A 14,785-nucleotide genomic window follows, 5' to 3' on the forward strand; every position below is an offset into this window, starting at 1 on the left:
GTGGGCTCCTTTACTTGGCCAACGAAATAAAGCTGCTTCTTCCGCTTTCAGCACTTAGTGTCTTTCTAGCCCTGCCGAGCATACCTGGAAGCCTCCGGTTACAGACAAACGGCTAGATTTACCCCGTGGGCTATTACTTGCTTAACATTGAATTACAAGGCAATCATCGGTGAAGTAATTGACAGAGAAGGTTGGCTTCAGGATTTTTTAGTATATTAAAATGAGAATAAAAGGAGACACTTAGGGGAAGATCCAACAAGGAAGAAGAAAAAAGTCTAGAGAAAATTAATTAATGTAGTAGAGTAAAAGAAAGAAAAACCAATATAATTGAGAGAACTTGGTGATATTTCAGAGATGTTTTCATTGTTTGTAATTTGAATCATTACATTAAATTTTTAAGTACAAATAAATCACAAATGTCTTCCAATTCAGCACCTTAGTTTTCAGTAGATGTTAAATGATATATCAAATGCTGTGCCATTAATCATAGGTTCTTAGAGTGAGAAATTATCTTAAAATCATGAATCCAATAACTTCGAAATTATTATTTAGTATATATTTTAATGCTCAGAATATTTCCAAGTGTTTTTAAGTCTATGTTGAATAATATGTAATGATGGTAACCACAGTATCTTTTTAGGCAGTTCATTCCATCATTAGATGGTCCTAAAAGTTACAAAGTTAAAGGACTATAGCAAAATAATTGAATCCCTTTTCCTTATGACAGTCTTTCAGATATTCAAATACAGTTATGTTTTATCTTAACTGTTAATGATAGCTTTAGTCAACCACAGTAAATATGGAAAACTTGAAAACAGAACTTTGAATTCAACTTCAGTTACATAGTAGATAAGGCAGAGGGCACATGTCACAATGGAATTAATGAGAAACCATGAAAGTAAAGAAATTTGTTTAAATAAGTGCTTTTGAGAATGTTGAGGACTAGATTAGTCATTACCATCTGTTCTAAAGATAAGAAAGTGTATTGAAGACTATTAATAAATCAGTTGCCATAAAGATTCAAATAATAATGGGGGAATGTGATGAATGAATGTCCTCATTTAGTTTATCAATAAATATTCTTTATCTTATAGTTATGAAAATGAGTTCTGGAGAAAAAGTAAGAATTTCTCCTATAGTATTGTGTTTCTTACAAAAACACAAGTTGTTCTAGCCTGTGGAACGTAACTCTTTACTTCCATGCTGTAATCATTACATTCTTGCTCTATAAGTCTATTATAGGAAATTGAACTTGTTGGAGTGAACTGAATCTATTCATCCAAGTTATAACATGCACACCATCTCTATGATCACTAACATGCTACCTAAAATATCAATAATTAAATTTTAATTCTAATTCCACTAGTATGCAAGTGCCATAAATTCACTTCGTGGACAGAAAACAGTAATACCCTTTCTTTTCACATCAACTGTAAATTCTTTTGAGAAAATCAAAGGCATTTCTAATAGGTTCATTTTTAAACATGTAAGGAATTTTTTTTTCCTTTGATACTATATGGCAAACATTGAACTCTATCATTTTCACTTTAACATTCAGTTTTAAAAATCAACTTCACTGAGACAAAACTTATGTATAATAAATGTTTCAATGCTTTTCATTCATTTCTAAAGTCTTTTTTGTATTAGTTCTCTTCAGTCAGAAGAATTGATTTTAACATTCTTTAGAATTGTAGTTTCTTGGCAAGGGGTTCTTTTGCCTTTCTTTACTTGAAATTATCAGCATTTTGTCTTAATTCTTGATGTATATGTATAATGGATATAGAATTATGGATTTGCTACTTTTTCTCCTTAAGCACTGTAAAGGTATTGTTCCATTGTCCTTTGCTCACCATGGCTTGTGATGAGAAGTTCACAGTCATTTGAATTATTGTTTCTCTCAATGTAATGTGCTATTTTTCTCAGGCTGTTTCCAAGATTTTCCCCTTTATCTTTGGTTTTCTGAAGATTGACTATACTGTGCCTAAGCATGATTTTCTATTGAATTTATCCTGTTGAGATTTCACTGAACTTCAATCTATAATTATTATTATTTAAAAAATAAATTTTGGGAAGTTTTCAACTATAATAGCTTTATTTTTATGCCCCTTTCTCTCTTGGATTCTAAGTGCACATATATTGAACCTTTTGATATTGTTCTACAGGTTCTTAAATTTTGATAATATTTAAATATCTTCGTTTCACATGTTTTCAGATTGGATAATTTCTGTTGATGTTCAAGTGTTTTGACTCTTTCCCCTGTCATTTCCATTCTGTCATTTTATTTTTAAATCCATTCAGTTAATATCTATTGTAGACATTTAATTTTTCTGTTCTGAAATTCCATTCTAAAATTTTTTCTAATTCTCTGCTAGATATTCTATCCTTTTATTACTTATTACAAGTGTGTTTTTCATTTATGTCATTGAATGTAGTTATAATATATACATTAAAACTTTTATCTGGTAATTTTAACATCTGTGTCATCGCAGGGTTGACATCTGTTAACAGCTCTCACCCCTAGAGACTTGTCATATTTTAAATTGAGTCCTGGCTCCTCCTAGTCAGTGTGCAATGGTAGATTGTGGGGACTCTGGATACTGTTATATTCCTCCCACACTATTAATGATTTTGTTTTAGCAGGCAATTAAATAAGTTAAATTCAAACTGTAAACTTTATTACCTCTGTGGAAAGCATCAGTCCAGATTTCAGTTTAGACTGATTTTGGTATCCTCACATGTGAGTATGTCATGGTCAGACACAGATTTAGGCAGAGTTTAACACAGAATTTGGAGTTCCACTTCTTTGCTTCTCTCCTAGTTGGTGTTTTCCACTCACTCTCAATTGGCTCTGGTTGCCCTGAGATTCCTTCTTTGTTTCCTCTGGCTAAACAGATGGTGGACTTCCTCTCATACTTTAGTCACCCCACACAACCACAGCTAGGATTCATTCAGTCCCCAAAGCAAAGCCACAAAAATGGAAAACTCACTCGTTGCCAGTGACTTCTTCCAATTATAACTTCCCTTCCAAAATCTGTCTTTGTTTCCTCTGCAAGAACCCTGAGTGGGTTTAATCTTGTCCAGAGTTTGTATTTGTTATTCACAAAGTGACAGGTTGTTAGGAGCTTTCATTGCATTATCTCTATCCTGCAAATTTGGTTATGTTGACTTTTTATTTGCATTTATTTCAAAATAGTTTGTAATATGTCTGTGATTTCTTCCTTGACCATAAGTTGTTTAGTAGTGTGTTGTTTCATTTCCAAATATGTGGGGATTTTTCAAATATGTTTCTGCTAGTGATTTCTCATTTAACATTGCTGTTTTCAAAGAACATATTCTGATCAATTTTCAATCCTTTATATTTTATTAAGATTTAATGTGTCACAGCATATGGTTTGTCTTTGTGAATGTTTCATAAGCACTTGAAAATAATTTTTATTATTCTACTTTTGGTTGGAGTATTCTATAAATATCAGTAGGTCTAGTTGGTTCATAGTGTTGTTCAAATTTTTATATCCTTACAAGATTTTGTGTCTTCTTGTTTTGTCAATAACTGAGAGAAGAGTGTTGTAATCTCCAACATTAACTGTGTATCTGTCTATTTCTCTTTTCAGGTCTGTCAATTTTTACTTCGTGTATTTTGAAGCTCTGTTATTAGGTAAATTCACATTTCAGATTGTTATGTTTTCTTGGTGAATTGCCCCTCATTTTAAAATCTCTGAGTTAATATTTTATTTTTCATAAATTTACTTCATCAGTGTTAATTTTTCTTTAGATTCTTATGCTTCGCTTTTTCATAGTATTTTTTCTCTATCCTTTCACATTAATTTTTAAAGTGCAGTTTTTGTACATAGAATTGGGTTTGTCATTTTCTCCAGCTTTTTTTTTTATCTCTGCCTTTTACTTAGAGTGTCAAGACCATTTGCATTTGATGTAATTTTTCATATGGTTTAGTTTATATCTACTATCTTGCTACTTGTTTTCTATTATTAGTCTATCTGTTTTTGTTTCCTTTGTCCATTTGTCTGACTTCTTTTGGATTGAGTATTTTTACCATGTTACATTTTATATTCACTACTGGCATATTGAAGCCCTGGTGGCGCAGTGATTAAGAGCAATGGCTGCTAACCAAAAGGTCAGCGGTTGGAATCCACCAGCTTCTCCTTGGAAACCATATAGGGCAGTTCTACTCTGCCCTATATGGTCTCTATGAGTCGAAATTGACTCTATAGTGATGTATTTTTTTTACTGGCATATTGACAGGACTGATTTCATGAGTGTGCTCCCTGTGTATTCATACAGACTCCATACTCAAAAGAGCCCCATGTTTCATTTAATAGTCTGCTTTTGCCATCTTGACATTTTTAATAATTTTTGAAGAAAGGGCCTAGGATTTTAATTTTGCACTGGGCCCCACAAATTATGTAGCTTGTCATGACACACACACATACATATACACATTGTTATACTTTTATATACATTGTAATTTTTAGTGGTTTCTCTGAGATTTACTATATCCATCTTTAGCTTTTCACAGTCTACCTGCAGATACTATACCACTTCAAATATAATACAGGAATTTTAAAACTATAGAATTCTGTCTTCTCTCATACTTTGTGTTATTACTGCTATGTATTTTACTTTCACATATTCTGTACTTTTACATATCTTTTCTTTTTTTCTACTGTATGCAATGTGGATTTTTTTTCCTCATTGCTTTTATATTTTTAGCCTTATCATTGTTTTCTAGTAATTTTATTATGATATTATATTTTCCTGCTTTTGTTGTCTTTGCATTTATACTGCCTGGAGATTTCTGAGTTTATTGGTTTGCTAAGTTTATGCTTCTCATCAAATTTTGGCAACTATTTTATGTAATATCTCTTATGTCTCCCTCAAACTTTTCTAGTCCTTCAGTTGCACATGTGCTGGATTACTTGATATTGTCTCACAAGTCACCAAGGTGCTGATTATTTTTTGTCTTTTTTCTCTAGATGCTTCTGTTTCAATATTTTGTAGTGTTATATCTAGAAATGCACTGGTCTTCTGTGATGTCTGATCTGCTCTTAATCTAATCTACTAAATTTTTCATTTAAGGCACTATATTTTTCATTTCTAGAGTTTTTCCACTGATTACTTTTGTGTCCTCTATTTTCTTTTTTTCATCTTTTCTTTTAAGTAATTGATAATATCACACGTATTTATAATACTGGTTTCAATCTCTAATCCATCATCTCTGTCATTTTTCATTTTTATTTCTGTTGATTTATATTTATTATGTTTATGAGTTTCTATATTCTCATCTCTAGGAGTTTTTTACTACATGCGAGGCATTGTGAAATTTATATTGTTGAGTTCGGGAATTCAATGTTTTTCCCAAAAGAGTTATGATCTTTTTCTGATGGGCAGTTAAATTTCTTGCAGATAAACTTTATCATTTGAGCCTTATTTCTGATGCATTTTTAGGGCTTTGTTTGGTTTAGTTTAGTTTTAGGTTTATTATGTTGGACTTTTCAAATTCTACTTGTTCGACCACATTCATAATATTATTGTTATGTTTATTATTTTCTAAATAATTCAAAGTATATTGACCTCTTTAGTAGTAGCTAATTTAAAAAGGCATGTGTTAATTTAAAAATATTTTAGATTTTTCTGTGTAAAACTTTATGATTGATTTCTGATGGTGATCAGAAAACATTACAATTGATTAGGAATTTACTGTCATTTTTAAAGCCAAATTTATGATTACTGCTTTTTAAACACATTGTGCCTTGAAAATTAAATATATTTTCTCTTAATAGAATAAAAAGAAATTCTGTTATGGATTGATCAAATGTAATCAAATTGACTTTGTCCTTTATTCATTGTATTTCTTTGTTGTATCAATAACGGAGTTGTTTTTATTTTTCTCACACATTTAATTTCTACAGTTTTTTTTTTCACATATAACTATTTTTCTCATTTCATATTTGGCAGCTTAATTTATGTCTAAATTTTTTGTGAATTATTTAATGACTCTTTCTAAACCAAATGGAATTTTTGACTTTGAATTTTATTTTGATAATGGTTGTTCTATATTATTTTTACATAATTTTGTGATATTTTTGTCATTTTCTCTTCTTATATATGTTGTAAATATTCGCTACATTCTGAATATTACTGTCCTATAAGGGTTTAAATCATTTGCGTTATTTCAAAATCTATATGTTATATATATATATCCTGTCATCTGGCTTCATACCTCCTATTTGTCATTTCTTATTTTTTTAGACTTTTTTGTGTATGTCATGAGGGGGCAGTGGTGGGTCAGTGATAGAATTCTCATCTTCATGAGGGAGACCTGGGTTCAATTTCTGGCCAATGCACCTCAAGTGCAACCACCACTCATCTGTCAGTGGTGGCTTGTGTGTTGCTATGACACTGAACAGTTTTCTGTGGAACTTCCAGACTAAGACAAACCAGGAAGAAAGGTCTGGTGATCTATTTCTGAAATTCAGCCAGTGTAAACCCTATGGATTACAATGGTCTGATCCACAACTAATCATGAGGATGGTGCAGGCCCGGGCAGCATTTCCTTCCATTGTGCATGGGGTTACTATGAGTCAGGGACAGCTAACAACAAGAACATTTTTATTATACTTTTTATACTATAGTGCACAATTAATTAAGAAAAATATAATTCAACCTGTATTTTTCTGGGTATCAAAATAAAGAATAAAAATGTCCATTTGTAATATTCATATATAAAGTAAGGCACTTTTAATTTTTTACTTATCTTCAATGCTGCCCCAGTGCAATTCCTACTCTGCTCCATTAGTGACCATGGTCATCTCTTTACTTGGTGATGAAGCTCACAAGACTCAGAAGGTTTCAAATGGCGCCAAATTTGCTTATCTTTAAGAAAGGAAAAAGGAAAGACAATAACGAAACATGCACAACAACAGCAAAACAACATTATAAGTTACATGAATGATTAAAAATAACAATAATAATTTCACCACCAATTAATATTGCATTTTTGTTTGAGTGTTGATTTTTAAAACAGATTGTCTGGTTTTCAAATACAGGTTCTACAATTTACTAACTTGAACAAGTTGCTTAATCTCTTGGGCATGGTTTTTACATCTCTTAATTAGACTAATAATAATAGCATCTTCCTCATAATGTTATTTGGAGAATTAAATGATTTAGGATTGTACCTTACACACAGTAAGTGGATAATATATTTTAGATATTATACTAGAACAAACTGTTTTTCTATTTCTGAGATATATTTCAGGAATTGTTCTTATGTATACATGACTCTTAAATAACTTAATCAGTGTGCATACACACTTTATTTGGTGTTTTTCTTTAATACAATACAATATCACATGTTTCTTACTATTTTATCATCTACTCAGTTATAAGTTCAGTGACTGAAAATTATCCTATGATGTTAATAGTATCTTAATTTAAATGAGATGTTTAATAATATCCTAATGTAAATTGAGATGTTACAACAATGGCACCAAAAAAAAAAAAAAAAGTGAAGTAAACTTGCTCAAATTTACACAGCTAGTAAGTTGTTGATCCTATTTAGGAACATCTGAGTGTCTTATGAATGCATCCTCTCTTACCACCAAACACACAATAGTCATTCAACACATATCTGTTGAATGAATAAGTAAAAACATATAAATAAATATTACTAAAGACTCACTAAAATTTTTTCCTATTCTTTCCAAAGGTACATTTTCAATAATGCTTATGCATCATCAAAATATTCTGTTATTCAAATGCTTCCTTTTTTGATATATATTTGCCATTCCAGGTTTATTGCTTGATACCAGTTTATTGCATTTTAAACGGAGAGCATTTTTTTGCAAGGGGAAGGGAGGAGAGATCTTAGATTTCTTTTCAGGATTTAAGATATCCCATAATATAAGCAGCATATAAATAATATTTCAAACATTATTGAGAAATTTCTTATTAAAATTAAAAAACATTGTAGATTCAAAGACCACTTTGACTCAAACATACATAAGTTTGTGACCTGGTTGGTTATATTAGTCAGGCAATCCTGGTTTGCCATTTAATATCTCTGAGACGCAGTTTCTTTACCGGTGAAATTAGAGCTAATAAAGGTACCTAACTGATGGAATTATTGTAGGCATCAAATCAGATTATATATGTAAATGGTATATCGGTTTAATCTTTTTGACACTTGTTTATTGCTTTGTTAGGGTAGGTTTAGAGTAGCCTTTAATTTAGAGTAGCCCCTCTCCTAAGTGGTGGCCTTTCTAGTGTCTTATTTGAAGACCCAGGGTATCCTGTGAGGTTGGAATTCCTAAATCCTCTCAGATGGTGTGATCTTTAGAATATCCATTCATCTCCTGGCTTTCCAATATCCACGGTCTGCCAGGACATGAAGGGTTTCCAACTCCTATGTGCAACTTAGTATTTTGGCAAAGATCTAAGCGGTCCTTTATGCAGACTTCTGGAGCCTCATTCTTCTCAGTGTCCACAGCTGAAGGAGACCTTTGGGCTCTGCCTGGGCTCCACATATGACATCTCAATCCAGAAAGAGACTCTAGGCTGGCCTTCCAGCAATACTGGAATTCATCTGCTCAGTTTCCTTCCCTTAAAGTATGCAGTCTTGCACTGCTTGTTTTCTGATATCTGAAAAGGTTGCTTCATATATTTTCTCCAGGATAATAATTATTTATGGCAGGAGGATGAGTCTCTTCCATATGGATAGAAGTGAAAATTGGTGATAATTCACATTTAAAGTGATACACACCTGTATTAATTTTTAGACATCTATGGGATGTGATTTATGTCACAATTAATGGTTTCTCTTTTTGCACCGGAGCCCTGGTGACACAGCAATTAAGAGCTTGGCTGCTAACCAAGAGGTCAGTGTGGGGATGTATGCCATTTAAACATGGCTGCACTATTGACAACTGCAGCCCCCACAGGCCTCTATGCTGCACAACATGCTGAGACTTGTCTCCAACATGTTGAGACTTGTCACGATTTGTTTTCCCAAACCTATTGTCCCTTTACTGATTGGCTTGTTTACCTGAATTCCTTCTCCTTTGCCCACACCCAAAGCCCATTGTTTTGTTAATTGCTTTATTGCTTGCTGTATTAACTATAAAATAAACTCCTGGGACTGAAGCGGGGTCAACTCCTCAGAGTGACCCTCCTGGCTCCACTTCTCTGTAAGAGTTGTGGCATGGTTACTGTCTCCGCCGCTCACTGCGACAGATCAGCAATTTGAATCCACCAGTCTTTCCTTGGAAACCCTATGAGGCAGTTCTACTCTGTCCTATAGGATATCCATAGGGTCGCTGTGAGTCGGAATCAACTTGATGGTAAGGGTTTGGTCTACGGATTACTTTTGCTCTGCTAACCAAAATTTGATTCAAAAACTTAAAAGTAAAAACATTTAATTTAAGTCCAAGAAGTCAAAATATAAAAAATGCAGGGAATTTATCAAATGAACTTATAAAAATAATTATGAAATAAATTAATTAAATAAAATTTAAATTCCAATAACATGAGTTTTGATTGAATTGTTTTAAAAAAAATTTGTTATTCTGTGATATTGTAATATGCCTTAAGGTAAAAAAGCATAGTATTTCAGTTATTTGTAAACAGGCAAATAGATGTGTTTTGTATAATATAAATATTTTGCCTAACACCAAAATGTGCCATTGAAATTATATCAATTTAATATATATATATTATTATATATTGAATATCTAAAAAAAAACTTTGTTTTTAAAGAACATTTCTATATAAACCTTTTGTAAAGTTGCTATTGCCTTTCCAGCTCCTCTGGATAAATCTGAATTTCCATAGATTCCTTTCTTTAAAATAAAGAAATTCTATAAAGATATCTCTCTAAGATTCTACCTTCAAAATATATAAAATACTGATATTAACTTAAAATATTTAAAGGCAAAACTCTTCATGTTTTGTTGCTCCATAAGTAGAAGTAGGAGCAATGTATATATTTTGCAGATTTGCTTAAACAGAATTTGGAATGAATTAGAAAAATAATAAGCAATCCATAATGAAATGCAATTGAGCAGCCTTATATTTTTATTATGATAACTTAAGTTTTGTTAAAATATTGTTTATTGAAGAAGGTGATTTCTTGGTAGAGATTGGGTCAGTGGGAATTTCTCAATATTTTCATCACACTGTTAGCTCCTTAGTGCTTGACATTTTCTTCTTCCAAATTAATGTTTAGCATTATTAATCAAAGACCCTTTAAGTCAAAGCCCAATGTTTGCATACTTGCCTTTTATACATAAAGGTTATATCTACATAATAAAGATAAATAATTAGGATAGTTATTAATAGATAAGACAAGGCCTAAACTCATGTATTACTTTTTTGTCTGAATATTTTAAAATAAATTATCTGCTCTACGTTTTAATAATAGCTGTCATTTTATGCAACAGGCATCATACTAACAGCTTTAGGCATATCAATTGAATTAAGTCGACTCATCCACATAGGTTATGCAATATAAACTATTTTACAGAAGAAAAACATGCTCAAAAATGAATTTACCTGAGGTCATACAATCAGAAATGTCAGAGGCATCAAAGACAGTTTATCTTACTTAAAATCCATGTCTTAAATACTATTGTATATAGTTATCAACCTAACTAGCTATTCTTGGCATAACAGATGCATTTCCATAGATCTTAACAATTATTAATACCATTATTTATACAATAAAAAATGGCCATGTATTAAAAAATGGTATAGATTCTAACCAGGAAGTTCCATTAAGTTCCCACATGCAAACTCTGCTGATGATTTGTACAATTTTTATGTTTGCATAATTTTTAATCTGTAAGCAGCTCTTTCTATAGTGAGTATATCAAAGATCAAGTCGAGTTAAACCTTTATGTTATTAATGTTGTGTGCCGTTGAGTCGATTCAGCCTCCTAGCAACCTTATAGGGCAGAGTAGAACTGCCCCATAGGGTTTCCTAGACTGTAATCTTTATTGGAGGAGATCACCAGGTTTGCCTGCCCCCCGTCCAGAAGCTGATGGTGGGTTTGAATGGCGTTTATTTTAGCAGCTGAGCCCTTACCATTAAGCCACCAGGACTCCTTTATGTTACGGTAGTGGTTAATATATTTAGTCTACATGTCTGATTTCTTTTTCTATAACTTCTATCACTGTGTTAGTATTTGTAATACATCCTCCCTATTTGAATTTCTGCTTGCTGATTATTCACATCCAGTGTTTATATATATATATGATTAGTTTCTGTTCCAAAATGTCTTCTTTCTTCAAAATTCTCTGTTGTTCTTCATCATTTTAGTGTTTTATCTCAGTCTAGAAGTATACTTTATCTCTCCTTTGCATCTTTATATATTTTAGAACAACTCAACCATTCTTATACTATAAAATTTTTTTTCGATTAAGTAAATAAGAATTAAAATGCACAAAATTTTTCAACAAGAAAATTGCTGTGTGGAAATTCTTTAAAAATACCACCTACCTGTTGGAAGACAATGTAAATAGTTTGATAAATAATAGTGTTTGTTTTCAGGAGATAAAAGGATCTCTGTATGTTTATTAGAGATCTTATAAAAATAGTGTCCTGTAGAAACATGATTTCATACTTTACATGGAAATATTGTTCCTGTTCTCCAAATTAAGGTGTGAAAGTTTGGTAGATACTTCCCTAGGCTTGCTCTGAATAAAATTAAGATGATATGTTCAAGGAATAAAGATTCAGTTGGGTGTGGACAACAGTGTCTAAATTCTAATGACCGTCTTCACTGTTCTAATGACACAATTTTACTGTTTTTCACTTTAATGGAAAATCCTTCTGAGATGCTTACTCCTTACTGAATGAAATATGAGAAGGTAGACATTTTAATTAATAGTTGAAGAACATAGAACTCTTAAAGATCCAGGTTTAGAGATTTAGAAAATATAGGTCATTTTTCCTCAATTTCACCTAGTATATAACAAAAACATTTGTAATTCTCACACACTGTAGACTAATTGATAATAAGATTTCTTAATGATAAATTCTCATGCAAAAATGCATGAATATTGACATGATCAGAGTGTGAAAAGCATGACCCTGCTTCAGACTGAAGAAATCATAGATCTTAAGTATGGTGCACTCTCTGTTTGGAAAAAGACAAAATTGATCTAAATACGATAGGAATTTTGGCAGCAACATTGTATCATTTCCTTTGCAGCTGAGGTGAATGAATACATTTTAAAAATAGACATCATTTGCTGTTCCCACTAGAAAACAGCAAATTCAAATTTATTGAAAAGGATACAGTGATGGCAGATTTCAAAGAAACTCAGAACCTAATGATCATCATGGTTTGACCAAAGTGATTAGAAGGCCTTGGTGGTGACTCTTTAAGAGGTTAGTATCTTTAGGTTATTACTTCAAGAAACACAGCTGGGCCTCCACAGCCAAGACTTTAATTGGTTTTGATCCCCAGAAATTTAGTTCTACTTTCCATTTTATGGCTCTCCCCCAATCTCCCTTCAATGATCACTTGTTGTCTTCTGTGGAATGTGAAAGATTACTGACATAGCTTACAGTTATGTTTTATGCAGTCACTGTTCTTGAGAGGCAACTTCTCAATCTTTCCCAACATTACAAAAATTATGTTAGTATCAATAAATTCATTTAAATCAATAATTTTTTCAGGTAATATTTGTACATATTAAAATTGAGTAAACATATATTTCACACATTCTCAATGTAATAGGGGTTACATAAAAGTCAAATTCATCCTTGTAATTTCTCATTTAATTCACTCATACAAGTTAATAATGTCTAGTCTTATTGAAGAATTGATGCCTTTGAATTATGGTGTTGGTGAAGAATATTGAATATACCATGGACTGCCAAAAGAATGAACAAATCTGTTTTGGAAGAAGTACAGCCAGAATGCTCTTTAGAAAAGAGGATGGCAAGACTTTGTCTCACTTACTTTGGACAAGCTATCAGGAGGGATCAGTCCCAGGAGAAGGACGTCACGCTTGGTAAAGTAGAGGGTCAGTGAAAAAGAGGAAGACCCTCAATGAGATAGATTGACACAGTGGCTACAACAATGGGCTCAAACATTGTAATGATTGTGAGGATGGTGCAGGACTGGGCAGTGTTTTGTTCTGTTGTACATAGGGTCGCATGAGTTGGAACTGACTCGATGGCACTTAACAACAACAACACTATATGGACAACATTCTTGATAATGCTTCTTTTGTCTCCTGTATAGAAGATCGGGGACTTATATTTGTTTTCCAGATTTCATGAGCAAGGCAAACAAATTATGAATTGCTAATTCTTGGTCTCCATTAGGATGAGATGCTTATAAAAGTATGCTGCTTAAATTGTCCTAACGGATTTTTGTGAAAATCCTTCCACTTAACCTTAATTTGTTGGCTAGACATTTCTTTCTAAGTATCTTGTTTTATATTCTTCATGGAGAATGGTAGGCAGAAAGTGTTTAAGATGATCTTCCATAAGCCTTCAAATTAGATATAATATGGCTTCACCCTTTCATTAATATATAAACTAAGTATTATTTTGAGACAAAAACGAGCAAATTTGACTTCTTGGAACTCTAGTCAATTGTGTCAACCTTCAAAATCTACTAAGTAGATTGTGATAATAACTGAGAGCAGGGAGTAGTGTCAAGTTAAGCAACTAAAAATAAACTAGCACTAGCTTAAGACTTCTTTCTAGTTTCAGACTCAAGGTTTCTGTTTGAGAGCCTGTTAAGTGTAAAAGGATTAACTATATCAGTGAGTAATAAAAAACTGAGAAATGCTTGACTATTTTTTCAGTTAGTAAATTCAATATTACACTGATGGAGCTTTTTATTACATGAACTTTAATTAAGTTGATTATATTAAAACCTATAACCTGTTTCTTATTTAATTGAGTTATGCCAGCTATGAGTTCATTTAGCAAGCTTATTTGCACAGCCAAATTAAATTAGTGAACTTTAATTTGCTTGACAATTTAATGTGATACACAAAAACTTTAAAATGGCTCAAATGGAATTTACGATTAAACTTAGAGTTATCATTGCAATGTCACAAAAGTTGCATAATAATGTAAAGTAAATGAACTCTATGAAAATGTGCATTAATTTATTTAAATTCATTTACTTATTGTAGAACAATTTTTTCAATGATTTATCAGCTTTTTAAATAAAGGTATTGGAATTTTTTTAAAGATAAGTGAATGCAGAATGTACATTCTACATTATTATTACCCTATTTGTGTGTATGTGTGAGTGTGTTTACTCCTGTTAATTATGTATATAGTTGTACTAATGTAGGTATTCCCTAAGCTTTATTAGAAAAGAAAGGGCAAAGGCAGGTTTAGGTACATATGGCATGGCCACTGTGAAAGTTCTAATTCTTTCTAAAGAAGTTATGAAGAGTTGAGTTATAGATCTGTTCTAAAATAAAAAGTAGAAATTTTAACTGAGCCCTGTGAAGATAGTTTAAGCAGTGGAAAATTATATATATATAAAATATAAAATAATTCTAAATATATAAAATGTTACATGGCATGTGAATAGAGGCAAAGGTGAATCTCTGTTTTCTTCTATATGCATAAATGCCTCACCCTTGACTTTTGGAAAAGTAGCTTTAAGTTTTGGAAAATTGTACAGCTTTGAATAAGAGAAACGGGATTGGATTGTCAGTCTGAAATTTCCAAATATATAAATTATGGAAAATAGTTCTTTACCAATTTGAGGCATTGTAGTGAGGATTCATG

The sequence above is a fragment of the Trichechus manatus genome, unplaced genomic scaffold (assembly GCF_000243295.1).
Source record: "Trichechus manatus latirostris isolate Lorelei unplaced genomic scaffold, TriManLat1.0 scaffold00260, whole genome shotgun sequence".
NCBI lineage: Eukaryota > Metazoa > Chordata > Mammalia > Sirenia > Trichechidae > Trichechus > Trichechus manatus.